Genomic DNA, 17,210 nt, shown 5'->3' on the forward strand with positions numbered 1-17,210 from the left:
ATCCAGTTCCTAAGTTACTAAGTCTGCAGGAAAGTTTCAGTGATGCTCATAAAGACTCAGAATTTCAGTGTCTCGGAGTCCTTTGCACTTGGTTTTTGGGAGGATTTTTTAAAATGTTTTTGTCTTGGGAGTTCCTGTCATGGCTCAGGGGTAAGGAATCTGACTAGTATCCATGAGAATTCGGGTTGGATCCCTGGCCTCACTCTGTGGGTTAAGGATCTGGCGTTAGGAGCTGTGGTGTAGGTTGCAGATGTGGTTCAGATCTGGCATTGCTGTGGCTGTGGCATAGGCCGGCAGTTGCAGCTCCGATTAGACCTGTAGCCTGGGAACCTGCATATGCCATAGGTGCGGCCCTAAAAAGTCAAAAATGTTTTTGTCCTTAAACTTTTTTTTTCTTTTTTTAAGGATCATACCTGTGGCATGTGGAAATTCCCAGGCTAGGGGTCAAATCAGCTGTAGCTGCCGGCTTACGCCACAGCCACAGAAGTGTGGGTTTTGAGCTGTGTCTGTGACCGACACCACTGCTCATGGCAACACTGGATCCCCAACCCGAGTTCTCATGGATACTAGTTGGATTCATTTCCACTGCCACCACAACGGGAACTTCATTCTTAAACCTTTTAAGATAAGAAAAATTCAAAATTATGTAAAATAGGAAAATGTAATGAAACTCTCATCTCAGCACTTTAGATTAGGGTAATAAAAGCCTGGGTCCCAAGCCCCGTGGGCTAAGGGCAGCTGGGGCCTCAGTATTCCCAGCCATTCTGGACTCAGGGTCAATCTTCTAGCCTCTACCTATGGGCTATTCTTAACAGAACTTAGCCTCAGCAACAGGTAGCTAGAGGCAGGATGAGAAATGATGACATCCTGTTCCTCCTGGGAAGTAGCCTTCTGACTTGGAACTAGGTGAGAGGGAGCCCTGTGTCCTTGGGCTGCAGCAGTCTGGTATAGAGTTGTCTCATTGAAGTGGGGGGTGAAGGGGAGGGAATGGGCCTAGGGTCACAGGCCATAGACTCTTGTAGTTCTTACTGAAGTTTGGTAGATCTCTTGAACAAATGTTTCTTCATTTGTTGCATGGTCTTATTTTTATTTTTATTTTTTTTTGTCTTTTTGCTTTTTCTAGGGCCACTCCAGCGGCATATGGAGGTTCCCAGGCTAGGGGTCCAATCGGAGCTGTAGCCACTGCCCTACGCCAGAGCCACAGCAATATGGGATCTGAGCCGCGTCTGCAACCTACACCACAGCTCGCGGCAGTGCCAGATCCTTAACCCACTGAGCAAGGCCAGGGATCAAACCTGCAGTCTTATGGTTCCTAGTTGGATTTGTTAACCACTGAGCCATATGGGAACTCCTGTTGCATGCTCTTAGAGCCATTTCCAGAGACTTAAAATGATTTTCATTAGTTTCCCTGGAGAGCTGTTTGTGGCGCTCCTTGCATTGTGAGGGTAGAAGTGAAGCTCTGGACTGGGCCTGAGAACTTTTTTTAAAATAGAGAATTCACCCCTCATCAATTATTTGGTTATCCTAAGTATGGTTTGTACAGGAAAGGCAGATTCAGTGTTCAACTCCTTTTTGACATTGTCTCAAGACAGACCAAATAAGAAAGCTAAAACTGCTGCCTATCCATTCTTCCTCTTTTCTAAGCCAAATCAAAATTACATGACTCCAGGAGTTCCCGTGTGGCTCAGCAGGTTAAGGATCTGGTGTGGTCACTGCTGTGGTGCGGGCTCAATCCCAGGCCTGGGTGTGGACAAAAAAATGTTATATGACGTCTTTTGTGTTATTGGACTGAACTAAGCTGAAAGCTGAATCCTCACGGTGAGAGGAATCCAAGAGGCATTATGTGGGCTGTTATTCCTAGTAATTCTTTCTCAAATGTACATTACATTGCAGCAGGACTTCTGTGGGCTAAATTAAAAATTTACCACTTTTCCCATTTCTCCTTAGCCTAGCTCCAAACCTGTCCTCCAGACCAAACCCAGTTTCCAATGGTCAATAGTGGGGTTGAGGATGGGCAGGGCTGAGCTTTCATTTGCTCATTTTATCTGAAGACTCAGAGACAGGAAGGTCTAACTATTTTTTTTTTTTTTGTCTTTTTGCTATTTCTTGGGCCGCTCCTGTGGCATATGGAGGTTCCCAGGCTAGGGGTCCAATCGGAGCTGTAGCCACCGGCCTACACCAGAGCCACAGCAACTCAAGATCCGAGCCGCGTCTGCAACCTACACCACAGCTCACGGCAACGCCGGATTGTTAACCCGCTGAGCAAGGGCAGGGACCGAACCCGCAACCTCATGGTTCCTAGTCGGATTCGTTAACCACTGCGCCACGACGGGAACTCCACTATTTTATAACTAATTCAACTCCTGTACCTAGTAAAACAGCTCCCAGAAATTGGCATATTCTTTTAGGTCCTGCAGATTATGACAAAGTTACCCTTTGAATCATGACATATTTTGAGTGTGGAGATATTTGCTACCTGGATACTGGCCTTTGCTTCTGTTTTCAAAGAGAGAAAAAATATTATAGGCTGTTTCATCTTTGTTAGGCCAATCCCTCAAATTTATATAACCACAAACAGAATTTAGGGAGATATAATCTACATCCCACATTATGGGTTTCAAGGCAATTTGTACCCACTGTTTTGATTGGTTCTCTGGCCAACTCTTTAGATAGATGTGGATTGTTTCTGTTTTATTTATTTATTTATTTATTATTTTTATTTTTTTTGTCTTTTGCCATTTCTTAGGCCGCTCCCGCGGCATATGGAGGTTCCTAGGCTAGGGGTCAAATTGGAGCTGTAGCCGCCGGCCTACACCAGAGCCACAGCAACGTGAGATCCAAGCCGTGTGTGCGAGCTACACCACAGCTCACGGCAACGCCGGATCGTCAACCCACTGAGCAAGGCCAGGGATCGAACCCACAACCTCATGGTTCCTAGTTGAATTCGTTAACCACTGCGCCACGATGGAACTCCCCTGTTTTATGGTTTAAGGAAACTGAGGCTCAGAATACAGGGCTGATGCGAGTCCATTTGGGGCCTTTGGGTGAATTAAAAAGCACCCTTTAAGACATTTTACTACTATCTGCTGAAAAATTATTTCAATGAATATACAAATCTATGGTGATTACGATTTGAACAACACCCCTAAAGCTGGGCTACAACTTGCACAACAGTACCTAGTGGCCTTGCTGGAGAGGTTAAATAATTTGCCAGAAATCAAAGGCCAGCAAGTGAGGGGGTTGGGCCTAGAACCTGAGTCCTCGCTCTTCTTGTCCACTGTGTTTGATGCCTCTCTGATTCCCTCTCTTTAGGCACAGCCGACAGTCATAATCAGAAAGGAAGAATTGACTGGTGGGGAAGAGCCCTCATGGACCCTTTACTTCAGCCTCTCAATGTTCTGAGAGATAGAGGATCCAGGTAATTGTTGCTAACTGCCATTTCCCCACTATCTGGGCCGTGGCAATCAGGAGAATTAAGGCCCAAGAGCCAGGAGGCTCCAGCCAGCATTGCTTGGGGATCTGCTCTATACACTTAAGCAAAAGGACCAAAGACAGTCTGTTCGAATGTTGTCCTGAAAGCCTTATGATCCTAAGAAACTAAACTCTGGTTTCGTATTTTCTACTTTCTTTGTGATCTTTACTAGGGACCAGCCACTTTGTTTGGGTGGTTTTCTGAGCATACTTCCTAAGGACACCTGGCCCAGTGTAACCTGTGCACAGAAGCAGAGTCAGTGAAGGCATCTTCAGACATTCTATGTCCACAGTCTCCTTGGAGAGCCAGCTGTCTTTTATTTTGGTATTGGTCCTGACATCTAGGGTAGCAGACTCTGTTCTTCACCGTTTTTGGATTATAAAAAGCTCCCTTGGATGGGAGGGAGTCAGGGTTTTATTCATGGTGGCAGTGACACTTAAAAAAAAAAAAAAAAAAAATCAGGAGTTCCCGTCGTGGCTCAGTGGTTAACGAATCCGACTAGGAACCATGAGGTTGCGGGTTCGGTCCCTGCCCTTGCTCAGCGGGTTAATGATCCGGCGTTGCCGTGAGCTGTGGTGTAGGTTGCAGACGCGGCTCGGATCTTGAGTTGCTGTGGCTCTGGCATAGGCCGGTGGCTACAGCTCCGATTCAACCCCTAGCCTGGGAACCTCCATATGCCGCAGGAGTGGCCCAAGAAATAGCAGCAACAACAAAAACAACAAAAAAGACAAAAAAAGACAAAAGAAAAAAAAATCAGCTTATTCAGAGTTCCCATCGTGGCACAGTGAAAAATCCAACTAGGAACCATGAGGTTTTGGGTTCAATCCCTGGCCTTGCTCAGTGGGTTAAGGATCTGGTGTTGCCGTGATCTGTGGTGTAGGTAGCAGATGTGGCTTGGATCCAGCATTGCTGTGGCTCTGGTGTAGGCTGGTGGCTACAGTTCCTATTTGACCCCAGTCTGGGACCCTCCATATGCCGTAAGTGCGGCCCTAAAAGAAAAAAAAAAAAAAAAAAGAGGCATCTGGGGAAAAATTTGTAAAGTTTCTCTTTCAGTTGCTACAAGGTACTAGGGTATGAAATTTATTTACTCTTTTTTTTTTTGGGTGCACTTCGGCATGTGGATGTTCCCGGACTGGGGATGGATCCCCGCCAGAGCCACTGCAGTAAGGATGCTGGATTCTCAACCTGTTGAGCCACAAAGGAACTCCCTGATTTGCTCTTCTGTTTATGCATTTATTTAAAAACATTAAGTTCTTATTGTATGTTAGAGAAGCAGTCCCTAGATTATCTTGATAGAGAAAGGAAACGTTCTGGAGAGATGGAGGGAGTTGTTCCCAGGAACATAACTAGAAATTTTACTGGATCAAATGGTAAAGTTTTTTGAGACCACTAGGTGGAGATGTTACATTATGAAAATGATACTCTAGAAGAGTCTTAGACTGGAGGCCTCCTGTCATTTTCAAGACTGTATATACACAGCCAGAGAGACTTCTTTGTGAGTAAATAGAGGAAAAGCCACATTTCGCTCTTTACATATGTGATCCAGTTTAAATGTTCAAGGGGACCAGAAGCTCCTGGAGCCGGGGCTGTGTCTCTTGTTGTCATGCTCATAGCCCCAGGTTATATATAGTCCTAGCATGCAGTAGATACTCAATAAATACAATAAATAAATAAATGAATGAGTTACCCTTTAAACAATTCAGATTGTCATTGGAAGAACCATTTTAAGAGTGTGGAAAATTCTAGAGCCTGCACAGAGAACTAGAATTGGGGGAATTTGGATCCTGACAGATCATCTATTGGTCAGAGACTCAGGGAGGCAACATTTGGGAAGATGGAAATGCCCAAAGCAATCTGAGGCTCTTATATTGCTTTGTATCTCCTGAATTTATCTTTTTAAAAATTTTTCATTTTATTTTTATGTATTTTTTTATTACTCAAATGAATTTATCACATCTGTAGTTGTATAATGATCATAACAATCTGATTTCACAGGATTTCCATCCCACAGCCCAAGCACATCCCCCACCCCCCAAACTGTCTCCTCTGGAGACCATAAGTTTTTCAAGGTCTGTGAGTCAGCATCTGTTCTGCAAAGAAGTTCATTTTGTCCTTTTTTTTCAGATTCCACATGTCAGTGAAAACATTTGATGTTGGTGTCTCATTGTATGGCTGACTTCACTTAGCATGATAATTTCTAGATCCATCCATGTTGCTAAAAATGCCGGTATTTCCTTTTTGTAATGGCTGAGTAATATTCCATTGTGTATATGTACCACATCTTCTTTATCCACTCCTCTGTCGATGGACATTTAGGTTGTTTCCATGTCTTGGCTATTATAAATAGTGCTGCAATGAACATTGGAGTACATGTGTCTTTGCGAGTCATGGTTTTCTCTGGATAGATGCCCAGGAGTGGGATTGCTGGATCAAATGGTAGTTCTATTTTTAGTTTTCTGAGGAATCTTTCCACAGTGGTTGCACCAATTTACAATCCCACCAACAGTGTCATAGGGTTCCTTTTTCTCCACACCCTCTCTAGCACTTATTGTTTATAGACTTTTGGATGATGGCCATTCTGGCTGGTGTAAGGTGGTACCTCATAGTGGTTTTTATTTGCATTTCTCTAATAATGAGTGATGTTGAACATCTTTTCAAGTCTTTTTGGCAATCTGTATGTCTTCGTTGGAGAACTGTCTGTTTAGATCTTCTGCCCTTTTTTTTTGATGGGGTTGTTTGTTTTTTTTTTTGGTATGGAGCTGCAGAAGGTGTTTATAAATTTTGGAGATTAATCCCTTGTCAGTTGATTCACTTGCAAAGATGTTCTCCTATTCTGTGGGTTGTCTTTTCATTTTGTTTAGGGTTTCCTTTGCTGTGAAGAAACTGTTCAGTTTGATTAGGTCCCATTTGTTTATATTTGTTTTTATTGTCAATACTCTAAGAGGTGGATCTGAGGAGATGTTGCTGTCATTTATGTCAGAGAGTGTTTGGCCTATGTTTTCCTCTAAGAGTTTTATAGTGTCTGGTCTTATATCTAGGTCTTTAATCCATTTTGAGTTTATTTTTGTGTATGGTGTTAGGGAGTGTTCTAATTTCATTCTTTTCCATGTGGCCATCCAGTTTTTCCAGCACCACTTATTGACCAAGCTGTCCTTTCTCCATTGTATATCCTTGCCTCCTTTGTCATGGATTAGTTGGCTGCAGGTGCATGGGTTTAATTCTGGGCTTTCTATCCTGTTCCACTGATCTATATTTCCGTCTTTGTGCCAGTACCATACAGTTTTGATGATTGTTGCTTTGTAGTATAGTCTGAAGTCCAGGAGCCTGATTCCTCCAGCTCCATTTTCTTTTTCAGGATGTCTTTGGCTATTCTGGGTCTTTTGTGCTTCCAAACAATCTTTAAAATATTTTGTTCAAGTTCTGTGAAAAATGTCCTTGGTAATTTAATAGGGATTGCATTGAATCTGTAAATTGCCTTAGGTAGTATAGTCATTTTGATAATATTAACTCTTCCAATCCATGAGCATGGTATATCTTTCCATTTATTTGTGTCATCTTTGATTTCTTTCATCAGTGTCTTATGGTTTTCAGAGTACAGGTCTTTTGTCTCTTTAGGTAGGTTTACTCCTAGGTATTTTATTCTTTTGGATGTGATGGTAAATGGGATTGCTTCCCTAATTTCTTTTTCTGCTCTTTCATTGTTAGTGTACAGAAATGCCGTCGATTTCTGTGTATTAATTTTGTATCCTGTGACTTTGCCAAATTCGTGGATGAGCTCTAACACCTAAATTTATCTTGATGATATTTCACTTGTTTAATATAGGGAAGGTATAAATCAACAAATTCAGGGTTTTTTTTTTCCTTGAGTCTGTATTACTTTTTTTTTTTTTTTTTTTTGCTTTCTAGGGCCACATCTGTGGCACATGGAGGTTCCCAAGCTAGGGGTCCAATCAAGAGCTACAGCCTCCAGCCTGCACCACAGCCACAGCAACATAAGATCTGAGCCATGTTTGCAACCTACACCACAGCTCATGGCAATGCCAGATCCTTAACCCACTGGGCGAGGCCAGGGATTGAACCTTCGACCTCCTGGTTCCTAGTTGGATTCGTTTCTACTGTACCATGATGGGAACTCCTTGAGTCTCTATTACTTTTAACTATGGTTCTGTCTTGGAATGGATCTCCAAAAATAATTTACTCTTCTCTGCCTCTCCTACATTTGTTCCTGCAGTAATTTATTTGTTGTTCATTTATTCATTCCACAAATATTAATTGAGCACCTATTATGTACAAAGCACTGGCCTAGGCTGCGTGATCATCTCTGACCTTTTCCTCTCACGGCCTCTTTGAGTTCAATTAATCAGCAAACCCAATTGGCTATAAGCACCCAATGCCTGCTCCTCTGTTTCTTCTGCTCTAACCTAGTCCATGCCTCCATCTTCTTTCACCTGGGTCACCGCATCAACCTGGGATCTTTACTGCTCCCTTTCATTCTCCCATCTTGCCAGCATGAAAATGTAATCATGTTACTCCTTTCCCCAAAACTCCCCCTTGGCCCCAGGATCAAACCCAACCTCTTTTTCTTTGTAGGGCTGTGACCTGGTTGGGCCCTACTTGTCTTCCTCAGTCCCATTTCCCCCGACTTTCACCTCATTCTCCAGCCATGTTTTTTTTTCTTTTGATTTTTTTTTAAGTTCTATTGAAGTCTAGTTGATTTCCAAGGCTGTGATCATTTCTGCTGTACAACAAAGTGATTCAGTTATACATGTACACACGTCCATGATCTTTCAGATTCTTTTCCCACATAGATTATCACAGATTATCACCCATAGATTGTCACGTTGGGTAGAGTTCTCTGTGTTATACAGTAGATCCTTTTTTTTTTTTTTTTAAATAATCCCTGTCCTCTGTTACCTTCAGACTGCCCCCCCCCATTATTTTCCCTTCAACCTGTAAAGTTCTGTTTTTTTTCCTTCTATCTGATGACTTTCTACTCATTCTTTAGGTGTTGGCCTGCATGTTACTCTTTTGGAAAGCTTTTTCTGACCACTTTCAAGGTGAGAGCTTTCCCTTTTCCTCTCATAGCCTCTGTGGGGTCCACAGCTTGTCCATTGCCACCTTCCACTGCCAGACTATCAGTTCTGTGATTGGCATCTGTCTTCACTGTAAATCTTTAGCACCTGGTTGAGTGCCTGGCACATTTAAATGCTCAGTAATATATGCTGAATGAGTGAATGAATAAAAAACATGTGTGACATACTCCCTTTCTTTGGGGTGCATATGATGTAGCAATGTGAGCTGGGGGTACAAAGAAGGAGCTACAGGGGTGAGTTGAGGAGGGGGCACTTTGGATGCTACCATCTGAGGCTGGGTTAGGTTTTGGCAAGTGGAGATGTTTGTGGAGGTGGCCTTTTGGTGAAGTGAAGTTATGCAGGTGGGAAAAGTGTGAGGGATAGTCAAGGGGTGTGGTGTTCCTATCTGGGGAGAGTGGAAGGTAGGACTGGAGACAGCTTGTGGCTTGGTTGAGTGCCAGACTGGACAGAATGGACTCCATATGATAGCATTGACAGATTTTGAATAGAGGTGAGATAGGACTAAAATTATGCTTTATTTATTTATTTTTAAATGAGACTACTTGGGCTCTTTTTTTTTTTTTTTTTAGATTTTATTTTATTTATTTTGGTCTTTTTAGGGCCACACCTGTGGCATATGGAAATTCCCAGGCTAGGGGTCTAATGGGAGCTGTAGCTGCTGGCCTGCGCCAGAGCCATAGCAACGCCAGATCCGAGTCGCATCTGTGATCTACACCACAGCTCATGGCAATGCTGGATCCTTAACCCACTGAGCGAACCCAAAACCTCATGAATCCTAGCCAGATAGGTTTCTGCTGAGCCACAATGGGAACTCCAAAAATAGTGCTTTAGAAAATGTGAATCTAGGAGTTCCTGTCGTGGCGCGGTGGTTAATGACGCCGACTAGGAACCATGAGCTTGCGGGTTTGATCCCTGGCCTTGCTCAGTGGGTTAAGGATCTGGCGTTGCCATGAGCTGTGGTGTAGGTCGCAGACGCAGCTCGGATCTGACGTTGCTGTGGCTCTGGTGTAGGCCGGTGGCTTAGCTCTGATTAGACCCCTAGTCTGGGAACCTCCATTTGCTGAGGGAAGTGGCTCTAGAAAAGGCAAAAAGACAAAAAAAAAAAAAAAAGAAGGAAAGAAAGAAAGAAAAGAAAATGTGAATCTCATGGCACCGGAACATCAATGGAGAGAGACCAGCAAGATCAGTGAGACCAGTTAGGAGGCTCTCATAGAAGTCAAGATGGCAGGTGACCAGAGCCTGGATCACATAGGTAGCAATAAGAAATGGAGACAGAGGGCTGTTGTACCAAGGAAGTCTTAAGAAGAACCTGGAAAGTGGAAAGAGAGTGAGGGAGAGAAAGGAGTCAGAATTTTCAGCCTGATTCAGTGAGGCGCTGCCTCTATCAGAAATTGTGCAGTCAAAAGAAGAACCAGTTTAAGGAACAATAAAGGGGTTCGTTCATCAACCTTTACAATGGAGTTCTTGCTATCTATGCTTTTTTACTTATGGAAATTCAGTCCGTGTAGGGGGCCAGAAAATGAAGCACAAGTGGGCGGGAGTGACAGGATATAATGCAGCTGGTGGGGGCTCTTCCGGTTCTGCACTCAGTGAAAATACATCCCAGAGGGAGTGCAATATGGGGAAGGTGAATTTGCTGTTCCCCTTTCAATTGACAACACTATGTGCATTTTATGGGTGACTGAGGGCTTATTTGAGGGCAATTTTGACTGTTCACAATCTTATGCTTTACATGCTGATTTTTAGATCTGAATTCCCTGACAAGATTTGCCCTTTTATTTTTTATTTTTATTTTTTGCTTTTTAGAGCCACACCCACAGCATATGGAAGTTCCCAGGCTACGGGTTGAATCAGAGCTACAGCTGCCAGCCTGTGCTGACCTACATCACAGTTCACTTGCAATGCGGTATCCCCAAACCACTGAGCGAGGCCAGGGATCAAATCCGCATCTTCATGGATACTAGTTGGATTCATTTCCACTGTGCCACAACGGGAACATCAAGACTTGCCTTCTTAAAATGTGTGCCAGGTGCTCAGCTGGGCAGTTGGCAGTCACTAAGAAGACACATCTCAGTCACTGCATTAGAGTTGCTCACAGTGCAGTTGGGTAGAAGGACGTGAAAGCAGACCATTAGGGCTACAGTGTAGGTGAGTGATCAGGGAGAGGGTGGGTGCAGAGAAGGAGATTGTTGGTTAGTGTGTCAATGCAGAGGTGGCCCAGGAGCCCTGGCGTGGGAGGGAAACCCGGGAGTCATCATCCGAACAAGTAGGCAAGACTGAAAATGGGAGTGGATGAGATCTCAGAAGGGGAGAATATTGAGGAAGGAAGGAGACTGAAGGGCACAACTGGGTAACACGCTCTTATTGGAAGGCAGGAAGAGCCGTAAAATAGAGGAATTATCAGAGAAGTGGGAGAGAAACTAAAGCAAGGAGGTGAGGACTAAGAAGAGGCAAGCGATTTTCATAATGAGGAAGTTGACAGTGACCTTACAGTGACTGTTAAGAACCTGGAAGCAAAGGGAATACATGCTACTTCTCTCGGTTACAGCTCCAGTAAAACCAGCCTAGATCAATTCCCTAGTTCCCAATGAAATTCCCTTGGAGAATATTTGGGAATCTCTGGATGCCCTGACCTCTGTCCCCTGCAGGATCTGCTACTGTCCACTGGAAGATACTTCGTCATCACAGTACATTGATCCAGAAAAGGGCTTTGCTCTCCATAAGCCTTATAGTCAAGCTTTGAGTATAATCAAGCTAAGCCACAGATCTCAGCTGTGGTTGTTGCCTTTTATACTAAACATATCTATATTATTTTCTTTCATCAGTAGAATCCACATTCCCATATGACTGCAAATGCTAACTTGCTAATAGCTTCCCTGGGGTTTGCTTCTTGCAATTACCTCATCAGAATTTAGACAAGGCAACAAGGAACAATTTTTTCCAGGTTGCAGGGAGCTATGGTATTTTTTAGTTAGTGGTTCTTTATCCCGGCTATATTGTTCTTTTAAAGAGATTTAAATAGTAAGAAAAAAACTCTCCTTTGTATGTACCCACATAGTTACCATTTCTGGTGTTCGTTCCTTTTGTAGATCAGGACTTCCATATGGTATTGTTTCCCTTCTGCTTTTGAAAGACTTCAGCATTTCTTGTAGTGTAGGTTTGTTGATGATCAATTCAGTCAGCTTTTGTAAATCTGAGACAATCTTTAATTTTGGCCTTCATTTTAAATGATGTTTTTGCTGGGAAAGTATTTTAGGTTGGCAGTTTTCTTTTCCTATACTTTAAAGTTGTTGCTTCACTGCTGTCTTGTACATATTTGTGATAAGTTCAATGTCATTCTTATCTTTATTCCTTTGTATATAATGTGGTATCTTCTTCCTGCTTTCAAGATTTTTCTCTTTGTCACTGATTTTAAGCAGTTTGATCATGATGTGCTTTGGTATAGTTTTCTTCTGCCTGGGGTTCATTGAGCTTCTTGAATTTTGGGTTTACAGTTTTCATCACATTTGGGAAATTTCCACCCATTACTTCTTAAAATATATTTTCTTTTCTTTTCTTTCTTTCTTTATTTTTTGTCTTTTTGCCATTTCTTGGGCCGCTCCAGCGGCATATGGAGGTTCCCAGGCTAGGGGTCGAATCGGAGCTGCAGCCGCTGGCCTACGCCAGAGCCACAGCAACTCAGGATCCGAGCAGCGTCTGCAACCTACACCACAGCTCACAGCAACGCCAGATCGTTAACCCACTGAGCAAGGGCAGGGATCGAACCCGCAACCTCATGGTTCCTAGTCGGATTCGCCAACCACTGCACCACGACGGGAACTCCTTAAAATATATTTTCTATCACCTATTGCTGAAAATTGTCCCACAGCTCACTGATGCTCTGTTTTTTCTTTTGTGTGTGTGTGTTTTATTTTGGATGGTTTCTATTGCTATGTCTTCAAGCTCACTAATCTTTTTTCCCCTACATTAATCTGGAATATTAATTCCATCCTGTGTATTTCTTTATCTCAGACATATTTTTTTTTACCTCCAGATGCTTGATTTGATCCTTTCATATCTTACATGTCTCTATTTATATGATTTTCAAGTGCTTCTTGAACATATAAATGCAGCTAAGGTAACTATTTTAATGTACTGTCTACTGATTCCATCACCTATGTCATTTCTGGATTGGTTTCAATTGATCTTTCTTCTCATTATGGGTCACATTTCCCTGCTTTTTTTGCATGCCTGGTAACTTTTAACTACCTAGACATTGGAATTTTGCCTTGTTGGGTGTGGATATATTTGTATTCCTATACATATTCTTAAGCTTCTTCTGGAATGGAGTTAGGCTACCTGGAAAGCTTTTGATGTTTTGGGGTCTTGCTTTTTTTTTTTGTCTTTTGTCTTTTTGAGGGTCTTTTTGGAGGTTCCCAGGCTAGGGGTCTAATTGAAGCTGTTGCTGCCGGCCTATGCCAGAGTCACAGCAACATCAGATCTGAGCCACGTCTGCCACCTACACCATAGCTCATGGCAACGCTGGATCCCTAACCCACTAAGCGGGGCCAGGGAGTAAACATGCAACCTCATGGTTCCTAGTCAGGTTTGTTTCTGCTGCGCCAAGATGGGAACTCCCGGGTCTTGCTTTTAAGATAAGGAACAGAGCACCATTTAATCCAGGGCTAGGCATTCCCCACAACTGAAGAAAAACCCTTCTGAGTACCAACCCAATGCCCCATGAATTAGAAGGTCTTTCCACTTTGGCTGATAAGAATCCTGGTCCTGTGAGAACTTCAAAAATTTTCCCTCTAACCCTTTGGGGTTTGGGGTGGTTCTTTCCCCATCCTCATGGTACTTTCCTAACACCTATGAGTTCATCAGCACTTAACTGAAGTCTTGCCAGGAGACCCTTTGCAGATCTCAGAAGCTCTCTGTGCAGCTCTTTCCTCTCTGGTGCCCCCCACCCCTGTGAATTCTAGCTGTGTTGGCTTCCTGAACCCCTCAACTTAGAGTCTAGGAGTTGGCCTCTACCTTTTAGAAAGTCTCTCTAGGCAACTAGCTGAGGCAATCATAGGGCTCACCTTGTTGGTTTTGTTTTTCAGGGATCACCATCTTTTGTTACTTGATGTCTAATATCTTTTCTTTTTAGGGCCACACGCACAGCATTTGGAGGTTCCCAGGCTAGGGGTTGAATCATAGCTGCAGCTGCCATAGCCACAGCAACGTCAGATCTGAGCCACGGCTGCAACCTACACCATAGCTCAGGGCAATATCAGATCCTTGGCCCACTGAGCAAGGTCAGGGATTGAACCCTAATCCTTGTGGATACTAGTTGGGTGCTTAATCTGCTGAACTACAGCAGGAACTCCCATTTGTCTAATATCTTGAAAACTGTTGTTCCATATATTTTGTCAAGTCTTTTAGTTGTTTCAGGTGAGAGGGAAAATCTAGTCCCTGGATTGGATCCATTCCCAAGATGTTACTCCATCTTGGCCGGAGGCAGAAGTTTATATTGTGTTTTAAGTTTGGAAAACTTTAGAGGGCCTCTGAAGCCCTAGTCTATGCTAAGCCAAGTTGCTTGTTATCAAGTCAGGAAAAGGGGGCTTCTTGAAGAGACTAAAAGGGCTGCCAATATAACTACAAGGAAATTAAGCCATTTTTTTTTTTTCTCATGCTTTTCTTTTCTGTCAAGTCTTTGGCTTTTATCATTGGACCTAACTTACTATCTCACATTCCTTTGGCAGTGAAGTTTTTATTCTCTTCTACTTTGAAACAATATCTCTCAGCTCACTTGAAATCTTGAATTTTTTTTAACTTGGTTCCCACTTAGACCCTATTTGTGTATTTAGGTCAGCAAAGGCTTCTACATCTGAGGCTGATTAAAGTTTCTCAGTGGTATTTACAGCAACCAGCATCTGCTCCTGCAGAGAACCACTAACCCAAGATACCGTGTTTTACCTTGAAGATGAATTGCAGACATACTTTTAAAAGGCAAATTCTGCATTTCAAGGGTGAAAAATACCAGTTAACAAAACATTCCAGCTGGTTAAATTTAGGACAAGAGAAAAAAAAAAAAAAAAAAGACTTGACCCAAGAATATTTTCTGGCTTTGAGCCCAGGGTATTTTTCCTTTTGGAGTGCATTTGGTACAGTTTCATTCATGTGGAGCTGTTGCCTCCAAGCATTTTATTCTGGGATGGAAGGTCAACAATGATTGTCTTGTTGCTAAATCCAACGGGACTCTTCTCAGTAATTAACCTACGTGACCTCTCAACAGTATTTGAGATTGTTGACTATTATCTCCTTAATACACCCCTGGTTTTCCTTCTCCTTTTCCAGCCTTTCTTCCTTTGTCTGTCTTTTCGGTTGGTACTCTTCTTGGGTCTTTTCTGAGTCTTCTTCTTATGTGAAGCATTCTCTTTGGGCTCTCTTATCCATGCCATGGTTTCACTGGGAATTAATTCCTAAATCTGTATTTTCAGCCTAAGAATTTTTCCTGAATTTATGTCCAGTATATTCAACAGTTCACTTGACATCTTCACTTGGACAGCAAGTAAGTGACTCAACCTTTGTAGGCTCATAGTTGAGCTCACTGAGTCTCCCCTCAGTCTGGCCCTTCCTCTCATGTTTTCCATCTCTTAAAATGCACTTCTGAGCAGCTTACTTCTCAAGTCAGGATTCCTTGCCTTTCACCTTCCAATCAACCACTAAGTCCTGTTGAGTCCACCTTTCACCCTCCCTATGGCTACTACAATTTTTTTTGCTTGGACCACAGGAAAAGACTTTATCTAACAGTACTTTCTGCTTCCAACTCTCATGCTACCCCTTCCCCTCCGAATCCATTTTTTATACTCTAGCCAGGGTGATCTTTCTAAAACACAAAACCTTTTGGGATCTGGCTTAAAATCTTTTGATGATTGCTCTACTCTTAGGATAAAACCCAAGCTCCTTTTAATAATATGTGAAGCCCTGTATGATGTTTACCTTCTTGCATGTTGATCCCTCCCTCACACTCTAAGTTTCCTGCCATGCTTTCCATTGTTCCTCAACTAACCATGTAATGCTTCTCTCATTTTTTGGCCTTGAGAGAAAAATGGCCAAAGGGTTACAGGCCTGTAACCCTTCCTTCACCTCCTTGGTTTGGCTAAAGCATCCTTCAGGTCACTTTCTTTGAGAAATCTTCTCTGGCTTCCTTTCTCATCTTGTTCTGCTCAGCTCCCCAGACTGAGAGCGATGTTAATCTGTGTTTTTGCAGGTTGCCATGTTTTCTCCATTGTAACACTCATCCAATTTTCCACCAGACTGTAGGCTCCAACTTGTTCACTTCTGTGTGCCCAGTGTTCAGTGTCTGGCTTAGCACAACATAGGTATTTAGCTTAGCAAACACTGGCTGAATTTAATTTTATTGTGTTAGTAGCTATGGAGGTTTCAGCCCCAATAGTTTGTAGCCTCACCACTCTAAGCAGGAAGATTAGTGTGAAAGATGACATTCTGTGGTGGTTCTTTGGCTGGATTCTTATTTCTCCACTGTTTATTTACTACCTAGCAACCTGATTCATTTAATGACTCTGAACCTTAGTTGTCTCATTTATAAATACAAATGCTGGAACTTCCTGAAGGCAAATGGTGGGATGATTTTTTTTTCCTTTTTTCAGTTACTAGTATTTTATGCATTAGTCAACTACATTTCCTCTCTTGTGTAATGATTATTCATGTTGTTTGGTACATTTATCCTTTCTTACTGATTTGTAAGACTTCTTTGTAAGTATATAAATATTTACTATATCTTTTGTAAATGCTTTAAATTCATTTTTTTACTTTAAAATTGTTATTTTTTATGGCCATGGAAAATCTTTTATTTATTTATTTTCAACCATTAAAAAATGAAAACCCATTCTTAGCTTACCATACAAACATAGGTGGCAGGCCAGATTTGGCCTCTAGGTATAGTTTGCCAACCCCTGCACTAATATGTTCATTAAATTTGAGCACTCTTGCCATTCCTGGAATAAATACCACTTGAATCTATCATGAATATACTGCTGGATTTGATTCGCTAATGTTTTACTTAGGATTTTTGTGTCTATACTCATAAGTCAGATTGGTCTAGAAGAGATTTCAAACTAGTTATAGGACAGAGATATATTTTATTTGGACTACATAATATTTTTAAGAATTTGAATGAATAGCCAATATTAAAAAATTGGGAGAAGTTATATTAAAAATGAGAGATTTCTGGCCTTTTTTTTTATTTTATTTTTTTTAGGAATGTGGCAAAAACTGGGAGACTGTGGGCCTAGTTTTGTCACATTTTTGTAGATCTTTATCTATGTGTTCTATTTCATTAACTTCTACTCTTACTTTTATCTTTGACCTTTGGTCTATAGTTTTCTGTTGCTAACCTTACCTCATTTTTGTCTTTGCCTAGCCTTGTATCTAGTCCTGACAAATCTTCCAGTTTTTTTCCCCCTAGTTCTGAAACAGTTTTGAATTACACAGGCATTATTTATTTCTTGAAGATCTAGTAGAATTGGCCTCTAAAACTATCTGGGTCCTCCATAATTTTAGTCAGGTAGTTTTTTTTTTGGTCTTTTTGGGGCTGACCTGTGGCCTATGGAGGTTCCCAGGCTGGGGGTCAAATTGGAGCTGTAGCTGCTGGCCTA

Source organism: Phacochoerus africanus, chromosome 2, assembly GCF_016906955.1.
Source record: "Phacochoerus africanus isolate WHEZ1 chromosome 2, ROS_Pafr_v1, whole genome shotgun sequence".
Classification (NCBI taxonomy): Eukaryota; Metazoa; Chordata; class Mammalia; order Artiodactyla; family Suidae; genus Phacochoerus; species Phacochoerus africanus.